Genomic DNA, 16,035 nt, shown 5'->3' with positions numbered 1-16,035 from the left:
GCTAGCTCAGTCTGACCTTCTCGAATCCCCGCTCTTCATGGAGGGCCTCGTAAGACTCTAAGATTTAGAAGTCCCACTTTTACCCGCCCGAGACCGTCCACACGGATTTGAACTTCCAATCCCAACAGGGAATATTATAGCACCATAGGAATTACATAGAAGATATCTGCACATAGGAAGGACACAGTGGGTAAGCTGTGTGAATGAATGTAAGTGGAGTAAACACATATGACTAGGGCACATGACAAGAAGGGGCAATTCATGCCTTCCATATTGCACAAGTCCCATTATCTTCTACTGATATCACCACACTGCTCTCTGCCAGAACAGTTCCTGACCAAGCACTGCTCTCTAGCAAACATTACTCTCTACCATACTGCTAGGTCTACCAATGTCTTCTAATGGTGTCATTACATTGAAATTTGTTAGACCTGTTCCCCTTCAAGGATTGTTCTTTGCTATTCAGTACTACTATTTCACATCTTTCATCCAACTGATCTATTCAACAGCATTTTCAGTAATCTCCACCATCCACTGGGTGGAGTCATCCCCAAAAAACCTCAGCTCTTTCTAATCTTTCTTTCAGACAACTCCAAACTTCAGTTGTAGTTCTCAAGTGAGATGCCATATTCATAGCCACCTAGAACTTAGTCCCACTTCTAGTGGAGATACTGTGATTAGTAAGCCTTTCCTTATAGTGAGGACAATAGCTACCCTCACTTAGGATTCTCTTTCAATAACCATTTTGTGTTGTTCTCTCATTTCTTTCAACCTCCTCAGCAAGTAGCTATAGAGCGGTAGGCAGCTTTCCCAAGAAATTCTATGAGTCAATGGTTACGAATCTCTTCCCTCAGCTAAGCTGCATGAAAAAGTAAACAGGCATGGGCTAAGATCAGGATTTTGCTTTAATCTCTTCATATAACTTTTTTTGCAGCTGTTTCTCTTCTGAAGTTTTCAATTAACTGCTGAATTTTGAATTCTCGGAACTGCCTTGTCCTCAACTGTCTTCACTGAGTCTCACAGTTCAGCTGTCACCTAACTTATGGGCAGAAACCCAATTTACTTCTCAAGTCTTATCATAACCATTGGCTAAGGTAAATCTTCCCAAGTCTCGACTTCCTGAAATGAAAAAGAAATTGAGTAACTCTGTGGTAAAGTGCTTTAACCTCACCTCATTCCCCTATCTGTTCTCTACAAAAAGCATGATGCTGCTTTCTAAAGATAGTTTAAAGGGTAATGAACTTTGTCCTACTTACCCTCACCATCACATTACAGTCTGGTATTTCTATAATGTCTCAACACTTCTAATATAACAAGTCATTTTCCTTGGGGAAGGAGAATGTCATATAAACTCAGGAAAACAATCCCCCAAGATCTAGCAGGATTGTGATTTTTCTTAGTAGGTGGCAAACTGAATAACCCTACCAATGAAATTACAAATCTATGAAATTTTAACATTATTGATACAAACAGAGGAAAAATTTCAGAATACTGTGGTACTTGAAAAAAAAAAGACCATATGAGGATAATTAATTTAGCCTCAGTGAGTATGTTAGAACTCATGACAAAGGATTGTTTTGTTTTTTTGGTTTTTTTATTGAATTTATTTTGTATTGTTCCACAGAAAAGTAGCTGAGGATCATTTCTGCTGTCTTTGAAGACACCAAAATCGGATTTCTCTAATGGTTATGCAATGTGCAAAGGAAGGGAAATTATGCCACTGGAATATTAGCAATATTTAGAAAAAAGAGCTTTGCTTTTTGATGGGATGAATACTTTATACAGTAGAGGGGAGTTTGTTATGATTTCTATTAACACTGAAAATTGCAGTTTAATCTCTAAATAATCTGTTTTATTCTTTATTATCCTTGGATTTTATCTAATAACTTTATCTTCAGAATACTGAATGTGTTCTAGTCAAAATACCAATGAGGTATATCACAGTCTCAGGTAAGGTGAGAACAAAATATGTGCACTAAAATACATCAATAATATGTAGTTTAGTTCAGTCTGGGAACACAGTAAGGCATTTAACAAATGCTAATTAATTGATGGTTTTGTGAGCAACCATTCGAATCATACAGATTGAAACTCTGTGACTTGGTAGATGGTCACTGAAAATTGCTATAGCTACAAAATTCAATACATGGCAATCACACTGGTGGTGAAGCTCTCTTAACAGAGGCTGATCTTCAGACAACAAACATTCCATCTATACATAAGTTTATCTATCTACAAAATTTATATGGAAGGGAAAAAACAGACAAGAATAAGAAAATTAACTAAGAAGAGGGGGTGGAGAACAATGCTGCCAGACATGTGCTGTCAGATTTCAAATTTTACTGTAAAATAACAATTATCAAATTGATATTACTGAATTTTTTAAAATAAAAAATAGATTATAGCAGATTTGGGGAGACATCTTACAAGTTATCTATGCTAATACATACATGATAAAGAGTTTGCCTTGGACCAGTCCTTCCAAGTTTCTCTAAATTCCTTGTATTCATGGGATCTTATGGTGCAAATATAATCCATGAATCCTTGCCTCATGATGGGATACCTGCTTTTCTTCCATTTCATCACTACCACAAAAAAGAGATGTTATGCATACTTAGGTATACACAAAACCTTTCTTGCTTGTCTCCTCTCACACTCACCATTTCTCTGTCTGTTTCTGTCTCTCTTTCTCTGTCTCTCTATTTCTCTCTCTGTCTCTGTATTTTTGAGTGTATGTCTCTCTCTATCTCTGTCTCTGTCTTTTGGTCTGTCTGTGTGTCTGTCTGTGTGTCTGTGTGTCTGTCTGTCTCTCTCTCTCTCTATCTCTCTCGTTTGTTTGTTGCCTTTCACCTCCTCAGGGTATACGAACACTAATGGAATCTTTTGAAAGACATGAAAAACTTAGGTACTTTAAAAAATAATAATTCAAATTGTTATCCAGAATGTTCGAATGAAACCACAAATTCACCAAAAATATCTGTTCATGTGTCCGTCTGCCTGCCTTTAGCCTCTTGATAGTCATTACCATCCTATAGCATCTTTGCCAATTTTCTGAATATGAAGTGAAACATCCAAGTTTTTCTCACTTTCATCTATCTCATTAGAATTTATTCTCATGTGTCTTATTAATAGAAATCTGGAATAATTACACTCTGGCTGTCAAAAGTTTGAAATTCTTTTGAGAACTACTTGTTTATGTCTCTTCATTACCTATCTCTTGTGGAATGGCTCTCCATATACATGCATGCATGCCTATTTATATACACATAGCATGTTTGTGTATACATGTTTATGTATTCACATATATGTTTATATATGTTTACATACATGTGTCTATGTATACACACTGTGATATATAAGTATATGTATACATATGTATTGTATAATATATCACAACACATATATTAAATTTTGAATACCAGAACAATTTTAGAGAAAATTGATCTAAATATATATGGAAAAGGAGATTATTATTATTATTATTATTATCCTAGCTGATCAATTTTGTTCATGTAAAACTTCTCAGTTACATATACTATGAATTATCCATTGTATCACCTATGATAACATCTATTATTTTCAGGTGGAGGGGGAAGATTCCTCTCTACCACTGTAACAAAATATACCTCCAGGAGTGCATGGGCTGCACAATGCTCCTGCACTGGAGCAGGCTTCAAGACTCCATGCCACCAGCAGTAGCTGTGAGTCCCAGATTCCTCAAATCACAAATGCAAAATACAGCTCCAAAGGTCAGTGAGAAAGCTTTTTCACTTGGGTGAGAAGGGAACTCAGTGGTCTAGTCCAGCCTCCAGGAAGCCACAACTTCCATTGTTGGAGACCTGACCTAAAGCCCCTGGCGGAATTTAATAGCTGATCAGAATTTCAGCCCTGAGTGTTTGCCCTAGGGTGAGGAGGAGTGCTGGCCTGGTGGAGCCTGTTGAGGCTCTGAAGAGGGAATCCTGCTCACAGACCAGAGCACAGGCCAGGAGAGGAATAAACTCCTCTCTCTAGACTGTGCTACCTTGGAGGAACTGAGAACATACAGGTCCCCAGAATATACCTTGCCCATGACAAAGAACTCAGAGGTCAAGTAACTGACTGAGAAAATACTCAAAAAAGGGAAAAAGAATAAGACAATAAAAGGTTACTTTCCTGGTGAGTAGGTATTTTCTTCCATCCTTTCAGATGAGGAGGAACAATGCATATCATCTGAGGAACATGCAAAAGTAAAGGCATCTGCATCCAAAACCTCCAAAATAAGTATTCAATGGTCTCAGGCCATGAAAGATCTCAAAAAGGATTTTGAAAACCAAGGAAGACAGCTGGAGGAAAAATTGCAAAAGAAAAATGAGAGTGATGCAAGAAAAACATGAAAAACAAGTCAACAACTTGCTAAAAGAGACACAAAAAATCTGAAAAAATTAACACCTTAAAAATAGATTAACTCAAATGTCAAAAGAGGCCCATGAGGAAAAGAGTGCTTTAAAAAGCAGAATTAGCCAAATGCAAAAAGAGGTTCAAAAGTTGATTGAAGAAAATAGGTCTTTAAAAATTAGAATGGAGCAGATGGAAGCTAATGACTTTATGAGAAACCAAGAAATTACAAAACAAAACCAAAAGAATGAAAAAATGGAAGACAATGTGAAATATCTCACTGGAAAAACAACTGACCTGGAAAACAGATCCAGGAGAGAGAATTTAAAACTTATGGAACTGGATGAAGTCGTGATTAAAAAAAAAGAGAGGGGGTGGAGCCAAGATGGTGGAGTAGAAAGACCCACATATGCTACCTCCAAACCCACTGCCCATAAAATACTTGTAAAAAAAAAGAACCACCGGTGAATTCTGGAGCAGGAGAAACCACAGAACTGAGTGGATGAGATTTCTGCTCCAGAGAGCCTGAAAACCTCTCACAAAAGGTCCCTCCCACCCCGGACTCAGAGCAGAGCCCAACCCTGCCTCAGCGGTGCAGCGCCAAAAGGAGCAGATACGAGCAGGCTTCAGGGATGGAATCTCCAGCAGCCGCGCAGGTCCCTCCACCAACAGGTGACAAGGGTAGGTGAGAGGGTCTTTGGCGGGTCGAGAGGGGAGTGGGGTGCCCCCATAACTCAGGCCCCCTCGGCAGGCAGAAGCGGAGACAGGAGCAGACCAGGGCTCCCCAAGCAGGCAGGACCCTGGATCCATTGTTGAAGGTCTCTGAATAAACCCCCTGAGGGAACAGAGCCCGTGAGGTGGCCCTGCCCTGACTTGAGCACCTGAACTTAATCTCACACTGAACAGCAGCCTTGCCCCCCCCCCAAAGCCCTGAGGCTGGGAAGCAGCATTTGAATCTCAGACCCCAAGTGCTGGCTGGGCAGATCTGGAGGTGAGGTGGGGGTGGAGAGGACACTCAGAAGTCAAGTCACTGGCTGGGAAAATGCCCAGAAAAGGGGAAAAAAATAAGACTATAGAAGGTTACTTTCTTGGTGAACAGGCATTTCCTCCCTTCCTTTCTGATGAGGAAGAACAATGCTTATCATCAGGAAAAAACGCAGAAGTCAAGGCTTCTGTATCTCAGCCCACCCAATGGGCTCAGGCCATGGAAGAGCTCAAAAAGGATTTTGAAAATGAAGTTAGAGAGGTGAAGGAAAAACTGGGAAGAGAAATGAGTGACATGCAAGCAAAGCATGAAAAACAAGTAAACACCCTGATAAAGGAGACCCAAAAAAATGCTGAAGAAAATAACACCTTGAAAAATAGGCTAATTCAATTGGCAAAAGAGGTTCAAAAAGCCAATGAGGAGAAGAATGCTTTCAAAAGCAGAATTAGCCAAATGGAAAAGGAGGTTCAAAAGCTCACTGAAGAAAATAGTTCTTTCAAAATTAGAATGGAACAGATGGAGGCTAATGACTTTATGAGAAAATAAGAAATCACAGAACAAAACCAAAAGAATGAAAAAATGGAAGACAATGTGAAATATCTCATTGGAAAAACAACTGACCTGGAAATGAGATCCAGGAGAGACAATTTAAAAATTATGGGCCTACCTGAAAGCCATGATCAAAAAAAGATCTTAGACATCATCTTTCATGAAATTATCAAGGAAAACTGCCCTGAGATTCTAGAACCAGAGGGCAAAATAAGTATTCAAGTAATCCACAGATCACCGCCTGAAAGAGATCCAAAAAAAGAAACTCCTAGGAACATTGTGGCCAAATTACAGAGTTCCCAGGTCAAGGAGAAAATATTGCAAGCAGCTAGAAAGAAACAATTCAAGTATTGTGGAAATACAATCAGGATAACGCAAGGTCTAGCAGCTTCTACATTAAGGGATCAAAGGGTGTGGAATAGGATATTCCAGAAGTCAAAGGAACTAGGACTAAAACTAAGAATCACCTACCCAGCAAAACTGAGTATAATACTTCAGGGGAAAAATTGGTCTTTCAATGAAATAGAGGACTTTCAAGCATTCTTGATGAAAAGACCAGAGCTGAAAAGAAAATTTGACTTTCAAACAAAAGAATGAAGAGAAGCATGAAAAAGTAAATAGCAAAGAGAAGTCATAAGAGACTTACTAAAGTTGAACTGTTTACATTCCTGCATGGAAAGACAATATTTGTAACTCTGGAAACTATTCAGTATCTGGGTACAGAGTGGGATAACACACCCACACATGCACATGCACATGCATACACACATAGAGACAGAGTGCACAGAGTGAATTAAAGAGGATGGGATCATATCTTAAAATAATGAAATCAAGCAGTGAAAGAGAAATATATTGGGAGGAGAAAGGGAGAAATGGAATGGGGAAAATTATCTCTCATAAAGGAGGCAAGCAAAAGACTTATTAGTGGAGGGATAAAGAGGGGAGGTGAGAGAAAAACATGAAGTTTACTCTCATCACCTTCCACTAAAGGAAGGAATAAAATGCATACTCATTTTGGTATGAAATCCTATCTTACAATACAGGAAAGTAGGGGATAAGGGGATAAGCAGGGTGGGGGGGATGATGGAAGGGAGGGCAGGGGGAGGAGGGAGCAATCTGAGGTCAACACTCTTGGGGAGGGATAGGATCAAAATAGAGAACAGAAGTAATGAGGGCAGGATAGGATGGAGGGAAATATAATTAGTTCTTACACAACACTACTATTATGGAAGTCATTTGCAAAACTACACAGATTTGGCCTATATTGAATTGCTTGCCTTCCAAAGGGAAGGGGTCAGGAGGGAGGGAGGGCAGATTGGCAGACAGGGGCAATTAGAATGCTCAGTGTTTTGGGGTGAGGGGAGGGGACAAAAGGGGAGAAAATTTGGAACCCAAAATTTTGTGAAAATGAATGTTAAAAGTTAAATAAATCAATAAATTAAGATAAATAAATAAATAAATGAAGATTAAAAAAAAAGAGAGAGCCTAGACATCATTTTTCATGCAATAATCAAGGAAAACTGCCCTGATATTCTGCAACCAGAGAGCAAAATAAATATTGAAAGAATTCACCAATCACCTCCTGAAAGAGATCCAAAAAGACAAACTCCTAGAAATATTGTAGCCAAATTCCAGAGTTCCCAGGCCAAGGAGAAAATATTGCAAGCAGCCAGAAAGAAACAATTCAAACATTGTGGAAATACAACCAGAGTAACACAGGATCTGGCAGCTTCTACCTTGGGAATCAAAGACCTTGGAATATGATATTCCAGAATTCAAAGGAACTAGGACTAAAGCCAAGAATCACCTACCCAGCAAAACTAAGTATAATACTTCACGGAAAAAATGGTCATTCAATGAAATAGAGGACTTTCAAGCATTCTTGATGAAAAGACCAGAGCTGAATAGAAAATCTGACTTTCAAACACAAGAATCAAGAGAAGCATGAAAAGGTAAGCCAGAAAGAGAAATCATAAGGGATTTACTAAAGCTAAACTGTTTACATTCCTACATGGAAAGATAATATTTGCAACTATTGAAACTTTTCTCAGAATTTGGGTAGTTGGAGGGATTATACTCATACTTACGGAGAGAGGTCATGGGATGAGTTGAATAGGAAGGTATGATATCTAAATAAATAAAATTAAGGTGTGAGAGAGGAAAATATTGGGAGGAAAAAGGAAGAAATGGAATGTAGCAAGTTATCTCTCATAAAAAAGGCAAGAAAAAGCTTTTGCAATGAAGGGGAAAAAGGGAAGGGGAGAGGGAAAAAGTGGAGATTACTCTCATCACATTTGGCTTAAGGAGGAAATAATATGCACACTCAGTTTGGTATGAAAATCTATCTTACACTACAGAAAAGTAGGCGAAAAAGGGATAAGTAGGGTGTGGGGGGGGATGATAGAAGGGAATGCAAATTAGAGGAGGGGGTAATTAGAAGTAAACATTTTTGCAGAGAGATAAGGTCAAAAGAGAGAATAGAGTAAATGAGGGGGCAGGATAGGATGGAGGGAAATATAGGTAGTCTTTTACAATATGACTTTATGGAAGTCTTTTGCAAAACTACATATATATAGCCTATATTGAATTGTTTGCCTTCTCAGTGGGGATGGGTGGGGAGGGAGAAAAGGAACGAAGTTGGAACTCAAAGTTTTAGAAACAAATGTTGAGAATTGTTTTTGCCTGTAACTGGGAAATAAGAAATACAGGTAAGGGGTATAAATATCTATCTTACCCTACAAAAAAAGAGAGAAGATGTAGATAAAGGAAGGGAGGGGTGTGATAGAAGAGAGGGTAGATTGGGGGAAGGGGCAATCAGAAGGCATGGTGTTTTGGGGTGGGGGGAGGGAGAGATGGGGAGAAAATTTGAAACTCAAAGTCTTGTGGAAATGAATGTGGAAAACTAAAAATAAATAAATAAACTGGGAACAATAATTAAAGATACCTCCATCCCTTTCCCTCTTTTTTATTATATAATCTTAAGTAGTCATAAGGTAAATCTCTTTAAAAATTATTGCTACCTTGCCCAAAGTTATATAGGTAGCAAAATTTATGGTGTAAGCCAGTCTAAACACATCTTTTTCCAAATGATTTTCCATTTTCCTCAGAATTTCTTAATTCACCAAATGTTCTTTTCCATGAAGTTTTATGTTTTTCAGTCTTTAAAACTCTAGGTTCAACTCTGTGCTCCTGAGATCAAATATTTAGGATCCTGCTCATCAACTTTGTTCAACTGATCTCTTTTCTATTTTAAAAGAAGTATCAAAATGCTTTCTAGTATAGTACAGTTTGAGGTGTGAAAGTATTTCCTTCTTCATTTCTATTTTTCCTGGAGGCTGTTCATATGTCTGTTTTCAGTATTTTGTTTGAGATTCTAAACGTCTTGTTTCTCAAATACTGTTATTTTTTCTACTTTTTTTTTTTTAGTAATCCTTTAGTAGTTTGATTGACCTAGCCCCGAATTTTTCAAATTTGATAACAGGAAATTCCCAAAGGAAGCAACAAAATGTTGCCATTAGCCATTTGGAAAGTCACATAAATGATCTAGTAAACACAGAAATGCACATTCAAACCACCCAGATTTCTCAACATGGATACTGTAAGATTTGAATCCTGAAAGGTCTTTTGAGTTCAACGACCACCACATTTTGCAGCAGAAAAAAAAAAACAAACTGAAACTCAAAAAAATAATATAGCCTGACCAAGGTCACAGAGGTAACAAATAGAAAAAGGAGGATTCAAACTCTTTATATAGACTCTAAATTCAGTACTCTACCTACTACATTTCACTTTCTCCCTTACAAAAGTCAGCCCAAAATGATTTTTAGAAATTCAATATTGATGGCAGTTTGAAAGAAATAGGTATACTATTCTACTCCTGGAAGAGCTATGAAATATTTTAGAAAAGCAATATGGCAATAAATATGAAAATTACAAGCAGCATCTCCCCTTTGACCCAGAGTCTTCTAGGATATAAGATTTTTCTCCCAGGGATGATATCTGAGAACACTATCTTTGTAAAATAGCCATAGTATTAAAAAATTCTGAAAATAACTTTTACATCCAATGATTGTTGAGTATTTAAACATCATGGGATAGGAACAAAATGGGATATTGTGGTGTATTAAGAAATGCTAAATATAAAAATTACAAATAAATAAAATAATTATACAAGTTAATTTAGAGAGAGAAATCAGATTCAAATAAACAATATGTGTATTTAGTACAATTTGGTTTCACACAAACACACACACACACACACACACATTTAAACACCATACCATAAAAAAATTCTCAAAGATTAAACAGAAGAAACTTAGGGTGGGAGGAGTAGAAAGGAAATAAATTTATTCTTGTTTTCAATATGTACATTTTAAAAAAATTTGCAAGTAACTTGGAATTTGTCATTTTTTAAATAAGAATAAGCACTAGATCTGTGATTTTCATCAACATAGGAAATATCCAGATGAAGAATCTCCCTCTAATGCTTATTGACCCCTCTTTTGCATCCAAGAGCTTTGGAGAATCCCTCTCCTGGATCACTGAAAGGTATTTTTGTTGTTGTTGTTGTTCAATGTCATACAGCTAATATGTGGAAGAGATGAGACTGGAATCTAAATTTCCCTCATTCCGAAAGATCTATTTCCTACACCATGATGTTTCTCTCTATGACACTTTTTAATTAAAAAAGTAATCAAAAAATTGGTTAGTTGGTTGGTTGTTGTCCTTCATTCTTGAAGAGGACCAAAATGACATCACCATGATAAAGTGAAATTTCACTATGTTGAACTGTGGCTAATCAGACCAATATGAGTTCAGAATACCCTCCCACAGGTTGGTTACAGATAGTCCATTTGAATATTTGGGGTGGATACCCCAAGTTTACACATCCTACATTTACTTTGTGCTGTCTCAATTCTCCTTTGCTCATAGATCACAGCACCTTTTCTGATTTGGGCATGCCGTGCTGAGCAGTGCTGTGCCAGTGTCTTCCATGTTGCACAGTTAAATCCAAAGTTCTTGAGAGAGACCTTGAGAGTGTTCTTGTATTACCTCTTCTAACCTCCATGTGATCACCTGCCCCGTGTGAGTTCTCCATAAAATAGTCTCTGTAAAATAGTCTTTTTGGCAAGCATACATTTTGCATTCAAACAACATGGTTAGCCATGGAGTTGCAAGCATACATTAAATGCTTGGCAGTTCAGCTCTAGCAAGGACTTCAGTGTCTGGTACCTGCCAGGTGATCCTCAGAATCTTCCTAAGACAGTTCAAATGGAATCAATTCAGTTCCCTGGCATGGCACTGGTAAACTGTCCGTGTATTATAGGTATGCAACACTGAGGTCAGCACAACAGCTCTGTAGACCTTCAGTTTGGTAGACAGTCTAATACCTTTTCTCTCCCAAATCTTTCTTCAGAGCCTCCCAAACAATGAGTTAGCTCTGGCAATGTGTACATCAACCTCATTGTCAAGGTAAGTGAACTTATTCACAGCATTCAAAACTTCTACATTTGTTGTAACAGATTGTTCTACATATGGATGGTTCCAGGTTACATGGCAAAATATTGAAAACATCCTTCACTCTCCCCCAGGTTATCCTCCAGGAGTTCAAGGATGCCTCCGTTGTCCATCTCTATAAAGATAAAGGGAATAGATTGTTCTGTGGCCATCACATAGGGGTCTCTCTCTTAGTCTTTGCTGGCAAAATTCTTGCTAGAGTCCCCTTTAGTAGGCTGATCCTTCATCTAGAAGATGGTTATATACCTGAGAGCCAGTGTAGCTTCAAAACGGGCCGAGTGTTTGCTGATCAACAACCCCAGGAGAAATTCCAGGAGCAGAACAGACGTGTGTACACAACATTTGTAGATCTGACCAAGGCCTTTGACACTGTTAGTCATGGGGGCTTATGGAAAATTATGTCAAAATTTGTTGCCCAGAGAAGTTAATCAATATTGTACATCAATTTCATGATAGCATGTTTGCCCGGGTTCTGAATAGTGGCCAATGCTCTCATACCTTTCCAGTCACCAATGGAGTGAAACAGGACTGTATGCTTGCTCCCATGCTTTTTACCATGATGTTTTCTGTCATGTTGTCAAATGCTTTCAATGAGGATGAACACAGAATCAAGGTCAACTACTGTACTGATGGTAAGTTCTTCAATTTGAAAAGGCTACAAGTCAAGATCAAAGTGGAGGGAGTGTTGGTGCATGATTTTCTGTTTGCAGATGCTTGTGCCCTCAATGCAGCCTCTGAAGCTGAGATGCAACACAGTATGGATCAGTTCTCTGCTGCCTGTACTAATTTTGGCCTAATTATTAACACCAAGAAAACACAGGTGGTCCATGAGCCATCACCACATCAATCAACAAATATAAAACTTAAGAAAGAAGTAAGGTAGCACAGGGCTAGAGTACCATGCATAGCATCAGCAGTACCTAGATTCAAATTTTACATCTGATATCTACTAACCGTGTGTCCATGGACTTGTAACTTAACCTCTCAGTTTCCTCGGGTAACTCTCAAAGTCCAGAAGCTGTAGAAACAAGTTGGCATGCCTTAGTAAAGGGCATTTCTTCACTTCTAACACTGTTGAATTAAATAGATCTGGATCAAAATATTTTTACAAATAGATGTTAAAAATGCAAACTATTCAACTGCTTACATGTTTTTATAAATGTGCCAGTGAAAGGAACGTATACAAGTTTAGGTTTTCAGGCAGAATTTATGGTAGTTTGAGTTTTGTGAAACTATTCTGTCTGCAGTTTTTTGTTTATATTTGAACTTGGCTGTTTCTGAGGATTAGGGGAAAATGTTATTCTAATGTTCTAATTCTAATGTTATTCTTAAACACATTAAAGTTACATTTTAATGTTGAAGATTGTAACCACTCCTCATCTTTTCATACTCTTATGTTTTCTTTGTATTGTGACCAAAGCCACAGTAACAAATGCAGTAGACTTGTTCAAACCAAAGGTACAGGTCTATATTAGAATATTTTCAAAGTGCTTTATTGTTTGCCTAGCCATTCCAAATCTCCCTAAAGAACAGTCAATTCCCCTCAGGATATGCGCCAGAAGTGTTTTTGAAAATATTTTCTTTTCACATTAAGGACATTCCAAACTGCTTGCGTGAACTAGAAATCTTCACAACTTTAAGAATTTAAATTGCCAACTTATTGAAAAATATGATTAAAAAAAGCTAGTATCAAAGGGTAGAATCAAGTCAGAATGTAGACATTCCGATTAGTTAAACATTAACCATCTTTGAAATGCATTTCACTAATCTCAAAGAATTATTTTTTTTCTACCTAGGTGAAAAAGAAAGACAAAAAGAAACCTTTGGATTAGTGAGGATAGAGTAAAAATTGTTTAGAAGGCATGGAACTCCATGCTAAGTAAGTAGATTTTTGAGGAAATTCCCAGATGGATGAAGAACATGTTAAGTTGACAAAATTTACCCTGAATCTTGTCTTGGAATTAGCAGTATTGTTTTGCTTTGCTTCCTGTTCTATGACTTGGGGGATGAGAATACCTTATTATAAAAAAGCACTTTATCCCAGTTTGTTTTCAACTCTTGATCCTCTCTACCAGCTTTTACTAGCTAATAGGAAATGTATAAAAAGAATGCATAAAGTTGCTTCCTGTAGCATGCTCATGTACATCTTAGGGCATGTCCACCTCTATCTAATCCGCAGGTCAGAAGCTGTTCATGAGAAAGAGACTGCGTTTGTTCTGGGAATATATCACTTCTCTGGATCTTTGTTCCTCCCCACTTCATCTGGGAATTTTTCATAGCTGACAGCCCTCTCCAGGGACAGTGACCAAATTTCTTTACAAGTGCACATATTCAAAGATGACTCTTTAGGGAAACACATTGTTTTCTTTTTACATTTTAAGAAATATGTTATTAAGGCAAGAATTTTTATGGTATAAATTATGAGTTTGTGCACAGCTATTAATTATGTTATATTGATAATGCTTTAAGCTTTCCCACAATAAAGAATATTAAAGAAAAGGATGCTTTTTTCTGTATTGTGTTAAAATAATTTTACCTCAGGGTCTATAAAAGATTAATTTATTTCACTAATTTAATTTTAATTTCCTTTTTTTTTCCCCTTTTTTTTCTTTCTTTTCAAATCAATCAGTCATCTAAAATTACTATACTTGCTAACTTGGATGTTTATTAGTTGTATTGGAGTAAAAGTTTCCTATTTTAACATTCTATTTTGCCATGCATTTTCACATTTTAGTTTTTTGAGAGTTAAATTCCTTCTAGAATGAGGCAGATGATCCATTTTTTAAATTTTCTTTTTAAAAATTGAAATGCCATTATACTAATTGTTTTCACTAATCTCATTCTTAACTTGTTAGGCTCTTGTGACAGACTCATCAAACTTGGAAAAAGAGACTTAAGCACATGCATAAGTTCAGAATTGTCAACCTTTAGCACATGTCAATGATTTGACCAACCAGAGTAGGGTGCATGGCTGAGATAAGTGGAAACAGCTGTTTTCCTCAACATCTGCTTTTGCCCTTGAGAAGGAGCAGAAGTCAACAAATAAGCAGTTAAAGGCTTCTGACCTTTCACATGGACAACAGGCTGCTGCTTGGTAACTTGTGGCTACACGTTATTGAAGATTATAAACATCTGTAACCCACTTATTCTCTGGAAATATGGGTATAATAGTGCTCCAGGAGAGGGTATTCTGGGATTAGTACACCATGGATCCTCATGCTGTCTACAGAGTGTCATTATCCCTGCATCTCAGGTTTTCAGAAGCTTTCAGCAGAGTTCTTTCCTCTCACTATTCCCCACTGTGATTCCTTCCACTACCTTTTTTCAATAGGCTAGTAGCTCATGCCTCCTGCAGCTTTACCCAGTCTGCTACAGTTGTTGGTTTTTCCTTTCTTGGGAACCAACTTATCTATAGAATCTGTTCATCTTCATTAAAGCTCAAACATTCAACTCCAGGTCCATCTATTTTTGCACATGACTTATGCAATGGTCTTTCCTCGGCCCCTAGCCCTCACCACTTTGGGTCTATTTTATGTGCTATCGTCAAATATCAGCTCTTTTATGGTCAGGAGATTGCCTTTCTAATAATCTGCCATATTATTGTTGTTTAGTCACCCAGCAGTGTCCAACCCTTCATGACCCCATGGACCACAGCACACCAGACCCTTCTGGTCCATCAGGTTTTCTTGGCAAAGGTATTAGAGTGGTTTGCCTTTCCCTTCTCCAGTAGATCATCCTCTGTCAGAACTCTCTACCATGACCTATTTGTCTTGGGTAACCCTGCACGGCATAGTTTATATTTTCAGTGAGACAAACAAGGCCCTACATCACAACAAGGCAGTGATACAAGAATATGTATGTACTGAAGTTTTATCTAGCTTCTACCTGAACTGCATTAGCTAAAAATCATAGCACAATTTGAAGTCCTTTCTTACTCAGAGTATGCTTTACCTCCTGCTTGGATGAACATTTCCCACAGATCTCTATGACTTAAGAAAGTACTCAGTCCAATACAATTCATTACACATTTATTAAGTACCTACCATGTGCTGGGGATACATTTAGCAAACAGTCCTTGACATCAAGAAGGTTACCATCCAAAGGGGAAAACAACACACACACAAAAGGAGGCAGGAAAGTAGGGAGTGGGGAAGAAACAGGACACTAGGGGGTACCCGTCACAGAAGCATCTTGTTGGAAAGTATCTTGGAAACCAGGCAGATGAGAAGATGCAAAGGCATTGAGAGGATTTTGGCACTCCACCCTTAAGCTCTCCAAACAGAGGGGAGAGGAGGCTCAGAGAAGTGGTGTCCACCCAGGGTGTAGTTAGCAGCATGGTGTGTGGTGAGCTTATTCCTGGGAGGAGCATCTTGTTCTGTGGAGTGGAAACCAGGGAAAGTGGCAGATGCAAAGTGGGTATGATTTCCTTAAATTTTCTCAATATTTCCAAATATTTCTTTAATCACCTTTTCAATTCCCTATAATCATCTTCAGAAAAAGCTATCTGGGTTTACTCAAATTAATCTGGTGCTGCCAGAGGTTCCCTTGGACTCCATACCAGCACTATGGTACACTGGGGAGATGGCTACTCAGGCTCTTTTGTTCAGAAG

Source organism: Notamacropus eugenii, chromosome 7 (genome assembly GCF_028372415.1).
Source record: "Notamacropus eugenii isolate mMacEug1 chromosome 7, mMacEug1.pri_v2, whole genome shotgun sequence".
Lineage (NCBI taxonomy): Eukaryota > Metazoa > Chordata > Mammalia > Diprotodontia > Macropodidae > Notamacropus > Notamacropus eugenii.
The sequence above is the reverse complement of the archived record's forward strand: the minus strand, read 5'-3'. Positions refer to the sequence as shown.